This window comes from Sminthopsis crassicaudata, chromosome 2, assembly GCF_048593235.1.
Source record: "Sminthopsis crassicaudata isolate SCR6 chromosome 2, ASM4859323v1, whole genome shotgun sequence".
Taxonomy (NCBI): Eukaryota; Metazoa; Chordata; class Mammalia; order Dasyuromorphia; family Dasyuridae; genus Sminthopsis; species Sminthopsis crassicaudata.
The window spans coordinates 340,148,970-340,155,792 of NC_133618.1; the positions used below are offsets into that span (position 1 = coordinate 340,148,970).

The following is a 6,823-nucleotide window of genomic DNA, read 5'->3' on the forward strand; positions in this document are numbered from 1 at the left end:
ATCATAATTTGTTCAACTATTCCCTGATTAATAAGTTCTGGGTTAACTCTGAAAGGCCTCAGGATCAGTCAGAGTCCTGATCAGGCAAAGTTCTTGATCTTTAGGGGGAGAATGTATCCTGGATTCTGGAGTCCAGAGTCTCTAGCCTCTCTCCTCCTCATCCTGTAGCCAAGTGACCCTGACTTCTCTCCCTCAGCCTAAAATTACCTCAGCACCACACATTAAGCAAGCACCGATCATAATCATGAGGAGAGCCATCACATTACCATATCATCTAAGTATATGCTTATAGGGCCATTATTTCACATCTAAATAGGTAATTAGCCTTAAGTGCTCTGCTTCTGATTCAAGTACACCTTTTCAGAATTTCAGCCCTTTAAAATAAGCATATCCTTAGTTTTCAGTGGACAATTTCTACAGTAACAACAATATAACGAGAACTTTGAAAGACTTAAAAACTCAGTGAAGTGGCCAGCCAAGGAGAGCATACAATTGGTCTGTAAGAAATTACAGGGGACCCTTTACTGGCACTGAGTATAGGTGGTACTGATTGACAACTCTTGTTGTTCCTAAGAGAAAAAAAAAAAACTAAACCACAAAAATAGCAAAAATGAAATAAGCATTCAGCAACAACAAAAAGTAATGAGTCTCTTGAAGGGAGCAGCCTAAATCTGGAAGAGAATGAAGATCAGAAATACCAGGTTTCTCCCCACTTTCTTTAAAATGACTGAATTCAAAGTCTCAACCAACAAATACTAGGAAATAGCACAAATTATGGCCTCTCTAGCTAAGTCACACATTCTTCATTATACACCAGGATACAAAGTGGCTAAGATATCATAAACTTCTTATATGCAACCTGTCCTGGTATCTAGGTTGATAAAGAGTTTCCCCATCCATCAACTCATTCATTATTCCTCTGCTCACCTCCCTGAAAATCACTTCAAAGGATTATACCAAATTTTTGCCTCCTTATAGACTTCTGAGACATGACTGCCCCCTCTTTTTTGACAGAATGGGTGGCCACAGCGCAACAGGAGATTTGAGTGGCCCAGAAGTAATCTCTGTGGATATAGGACTGCCCTGTGGGTGAGATCTTGGCCATATTGAGATAGTTTCGTAATGGGTGATGGCTCTCTCGCTGGTTGGCTGTGTGTGTGACATCACAGGCCCTTTATAAGCCCACTGCAGACAGCAGTCGCTCTTTTTAACCTGGCTCCCTAACCTGGGGTGGCCAAGCCAAGCTGATGGATAGCCGAGAGGTAAGGAGTTTGGTAGAGAACACGTGGGTCTTCAGACCAGGTGTTCACTAGGGAGCTGACAAGTCAGGGCATTATGTGAGTAGGTATAATAAAGGCTTTTAAGATTACACATGGCTGTTCTTGAGTGTGCTACCGGTTATTAAACTACAGATTCCAGAGATCATGGCCAGAGACCTTTGAAGGCCTCAGAGGAGGCAAGCCAGGTAGAGTTGACACTGCAAAGGTCAGTGGTCAAAGGTACTCTGTTGGGCCTAGGGCAGACTAGTAATTGTAACTGCCAGGAGGGCATGCTACAATCCAGAGTTTAAAAAGCTGGGAGATAGAGGATTGTCTTTCTTCCAAATAAATACACATTCTCCATAGTTTTGCCACCCTAAAGCTTACCACCTATAACCTCTCTCACTAAATCATTAAAATAATCCTTTCTTTAGAAAAAAATATTTGCACTATTTCAGAAGAAAGAGCAATTGAGGGGAACCTGAATTACTTCTCTAGGACATATAGAGTTCTCTGAAGGGACATTGATTTTTGAAGTTCAATGAATTCAATATCAGGTAAGCCAAAAATATGTCCAAAAGGAGTACTTTTTTATTCTTATCAGGTAAGTTTGTCCTGAAGTCTTGATCTAAGACACCATTGGACTAGAGGGACTTTTTCCTTCCTAGAGTGGCTGAATCATCTCAGTCATACTTTCTGGGAAAGTGAACATCTGAAAGTCAAGTGAATATTGATGCAACTGTTGAAAAGCAGGAGGAAACTTCTTGCCCTGAGATGGGGTAAGAACCTATAATTGGAGATAGGTTGAAGGCTACTTGGGGTTGAATAGATTTTGATTACCACAAAGTCCCTATTGGTCAGATACAGCTCTTTCATCTGCTCTCATGCCCAGCACAACATGGCATCATTACCATTATATCCAGATTGGTAATTGGCACACACCCTACCATCTGCTGTTCTTGTGTCTGCTCCAATCTGGTTGTTTAATTCAGTAGGAAATATATAATGTTTTTGATGATTGCTGACATGCCTCACAAACAACTATATGCAATAAAAGGCATCAAAAAATTCCTTCATTTGCCCTGGTCCTAAAAGGAAAATCTTTTTTTTTTTTTATCTAGTCTTGTTTTTTCCAAACCTCTTACCACTTGGCCAGTCCATGGCCATTGCCCAGGAATCAATACAAATGAAAATCTTTTCTTCCCCACCTTTTAAGACTCTTTCCCATGTCAGCTCACTGGTAGGATTTGTCAGTAACTCCATTTCTTAAATTATCTCTTCTTATCAAGTTAGAAAATTTGGCTATTGAAGTCCAGTTGCATAAATCAGGTCAAACAGTATTCCTTAGAAGTCAGATTCTTATAGATGAAGACTCATTGGGCTAGCAGAAAAGGCAGTTTTTAGCCTCAGTGTTTGATATAGTCATCATGTGGTTTTTATAAAAGGTATTAGAATTTGAGAGACTTAGGCAGATGCAATTTTAAACAAATAATTTTCATTTAATGATAAGAGTCTGCCTGGTGTTCTACCTACCTTGATAAAGGGGACGTATCTCCTATTCATAATAGGTAACTGAATAAAAGGTTATAGGATCCAATAACAGGAGAAGAATTGCTTTTCAAAAGTGGAATGGAAACTGATCATATTGAGGTGTAGATCCAGAAGCCTATAGTTGCTTATCCTGGCTACTCTCAATACTCCTTTAAGGCTGATAGTTATGTACAGAGAATTCAAAAAAAAAACCCTATAGGGTCATAAGGCCTCAAGGAGAGAATCTGCTGAATGACAAGCTTTAGATCTTTCAGGGCTGTAGTCTGTTCTAGGTACCACTTGAAAGAGATAGTTTGTGTATAATTCAGTAAATAGGAACATCAGATGGAAAATCTGAGTTCTCAAAGAGTCTAATAAACTTTTAGGCTTTCTTCTGAGATTGTGGGGGAGCAAGTATCAGTAGCTTATTCTGCACTGTTATCTTTAGCATTTTTCACAACCAAAACTTGACTAAGAAATCTAGGACCTGACTTTTCTTAGGTTTTTGTCCCACTCATCCCTCATAGGGTACACCAATGTAGGACCTCATCAGTATGACTTCATCTAACATGGTCAACATTATGTTAACAATTTTATGAAGTATCAGTGTTCTTAGGAAGGGAAGACTCAGGTATTTGCCCAATAAAATGTAGTGCTATGATGTTCAAGTAGTCCTGGTTAAGTCAGGTGAACATATAATGGATTCCTTTCTAGGTGAAAACATATTGCTACTTAAGCCACAGGAATAATGAGAAAAATTGATGAAGCTAATAATCTCATGCAACTCAACCTGAACCAAGGCTACCTGTTAAGGTCAGAAACCCTTATAGTGATGGGCCTATCTTTGTTCATCTCCCTATTGGCCACTAAAAGCTTCCAGGTGCCATCTATCTTCCTCATGGTCCACACAAGATTGTGGTTAGGGAATTGGTATAAAAAAGTGGCATGGATTACTACAGTGGACTCTAGTACATCTTGTCTCCATCACTAGAGAAGAAATATCTTCTACCTCCATGGGGAATTCTATATTTATTTATTATTACTTACATTATGTAGTTTGGGCAAATTCAAGAGTTTCTATTTGGATATTTCCACAAAAATCTTTATAGAGGTTTCTGAAAGGACCTGAATACTTACAATATCTCCTACCTCTGTGATCTACCCTCTGTAACCACTATGCCCATACTGAACTTGAAACAAAGGATTCTTACAAGGTACTGTCAGTGGAATTGATAGAGACAATAATTATCTACTTTATCATGGTTCAGTATGATTGATTTAATCCTACAAGGAGATGTTATGGGCCAGAACTTGAAACAAGATACTAAGTGGAATTGAGGAGACAGTGATTAAGTTTATGCTAGTTTAGCATTGACTTAATCCTACAATAAATAATGGTTTCCTAGTAATGAAATGATTGGTTTGTACTCAGTGTGTAGCATATAAGCTAGAAGCCTCAGCCAGGGAGATTCAGAGATTCAGAGACAAGCAGACAGAAGACTGGAGGTTGAAGGCTGGAGCACAAGCCGTTGGACTCAGATAGATTCATCCCATTTCATACCGTCTTGGTGGAAGGCTCTTTTGCTTCTCTACTGAAACCAAGACTCCAGAAGGTCCCCATAAAACTAGCCAAGCCCCAAGTGAAGGAGATAAGATTTTGAAAGAGATAATAAAGGATTTGGGCTTTAACACCTGATACTTGTGGTGATTACTGAACTGAAATAAAGGCTGCATCTAGAGACCCCAAGAAAACCTCAACAGAGAACATTACATTTTAGAGGGAACACTACACCTCATGATCCAAAAAGGCTTTAGAAGATGCTTGAGGTTTGGATGGGACTGAAGGGAGTCTTCAATGCTAAATTTCCCTATACAGTTTTATTAGCACTATCATAGGCTAATCATCATGCTTTCTTCTCAACCCACATCTATAGAGTTCTGAAGCAATACTGTATCAATAAGAGATCTTGTTTCTTTTCTTTTCTTTTTTTTTTTGGGGGGGGGGTGAGGCAATTGAGGTTAAGTGACTTGCCCAGGGTCACACAGCTAGGAAATGTTAAGTTTCTGAAGCCACATTTGAACTCAGGTCCTCCACTGTGCCATAATTTCCTATCGCTAAAGTTATGATTCTTTGATCCTAGGTTAAATGTGGATTATCCAAAATATCCATAAGATACTGAAAGTAAATAAAATTATCTCAATTATGATGAATCTAAAACACTTCAATTGTTAAAAAATCATCAAATTTCCAAAGTTGCACCCAATTTTTAAATATATTTATAGAAATCTAAAATGTATTCCCTAATTTAAAGATTAATTCTATGAGTTCTGTTGCCTAAAATTGGAAGTTGTAGTTATTAAAATGTTCATGTAATTTGCAAAAAATTAAACTGGAAATCATAATTATTTATATAAATAAACAGGAATTATTAAGTACTAAGCGAGGTACCAGGCAATCTTTTAAAAAAAACACAAACTTATATAACTATATTGCTTAAATATGCAGCTAATGTAAATATTACATATAACAAAGTTTTTAATGTTATTTATCAATAATGGAAGCTTGATATGTTCCTTTTTATATGCATTTGACATTTTTATGTATTTTAAAAATTACTAAATCATTATCAGATCAAATTCACACCTACTAACTTGGCAGGTAAAATTAAAAAAAAAGTTAAAGTTATTAAAAATTAATAGTATACAAACTTAAATTCTTATTATTTGCCTGTTTTAGATTTTAATATGTTATACAACATTAATTAGTTAATTTTTGTAACATTCTTGTGAAGCAGTTCTACATTATCTTCATTTTAGTAGAAATTGCTATTTCTAATAAATGACGACACATACTTGCTGGAATCAAACCTGAGATATAGTCATATTTATGCTTTTCTTTCAGAATTAATCTTCTAGATCAAGTTTACCTAATCATTTCATCCTAAAGTAAAAATAGTTCCTCCCTCATAGTGTATAATCTTAAAACATAAAAATCCATCTTATAGTCATTAAAAACTTAATTTTTTTCATATAGCATCTCCTCTAGGGAGATTAAAGATTATTAAAGATTAGGAGGAGTCAGGACACAAGGGGAAAATGGAGTCCAAAAATCTTTCTCCTAAATTTCTGCATTTGTAACTAAAGACTAAAGTTAAAGTGCAATTTTAACCAGGCCATATATTCATGACATAATTACTCATTTATCTGAACCTAAGTTTCTTCATTTTGAATTTGAGAAAATAACTTGTACTACATTTGGGAATGGTGATTAAAAGCACTTTGTACATTGTAAAACAGCAAAGAAACATACATGAAAGATAATGATAATGGATTGGATTCATGTTAAGTAGGGGAGGCACTTCAGAAAAGCAGTAATAGGTAATGAGAGGTAATGAAGACAAATTTCATTATGTTGTTTAGTGTCACTCTCAATTAGTATCAACAAAGACTACTTAATATCGACATCATTGGTAGTTTACAGATCGGCAAATAAGAAAAAATTGATTGCCACTACATACTGCAAAAATTCCAAAAAGCAAAGAAATACTGAAATGATTACCTTTTTTGGTGATGAAATGATATAGGCTGAACTTCATATTGCTATGGATGTGGAGTTCTATTTATTCTACTGGTTTCTTTCCAGCAGTTAAAAACCAGTAGAGTAACCAGTGGGAAAACAGCACTAGAGTCACAACATTCTAGAAAGCTGAAAACAATTAGCATCACAGTTGAAAATAAGGTAATAACGAAGAGATGAGACCATGCCAGAGGTAGAAACCTGACCTATGAGGTCAATAGTTTTATTTGGGTTAGACACTACAATACAGTATATATCCATAAAAAAAAAAAACTCTAAAAAAAAGAAAATAAGGTAATAAAATGATAATATAATCATTTCTGAAATCATGAGGATGCAAAAGCTGTTTTTAAAAACATATTCCCTTGTGAATTTGAATTCAAGGCCTAGCTTGCAAAAAATAAAATTAGAGTTGCTAGGCCTACCTTTTCTTTGCTCTCTTGACAGAGAACAAATT

The 6,823-nt window shown here is 36.1% G+C and overlaps 1 protein-coding gene across 1 annotated transcript in view; it reads right to left on the bottom strand.

Moving 5' to 3' along the window:
* Positions 1-6,417, bottom strand: part of BAZ1A (bromodomain adjacent to zinc finger domain 1A) — a 207,151-nt gene extending 200,734 nt beyond the window's left edge. Inside the window, exon 1 of the mRNA XM_074290578.1 lies at positions 6,349-6,417. The gene's annotated coding sequence lies outside the window, so the exon portion shown is untranslated. The remainder of the gene's footprint in view (positions 1-6,348) is intronic.
* Between the last annotated feature and the right edge of the window lie 406 nt (positions 6,418-6,823).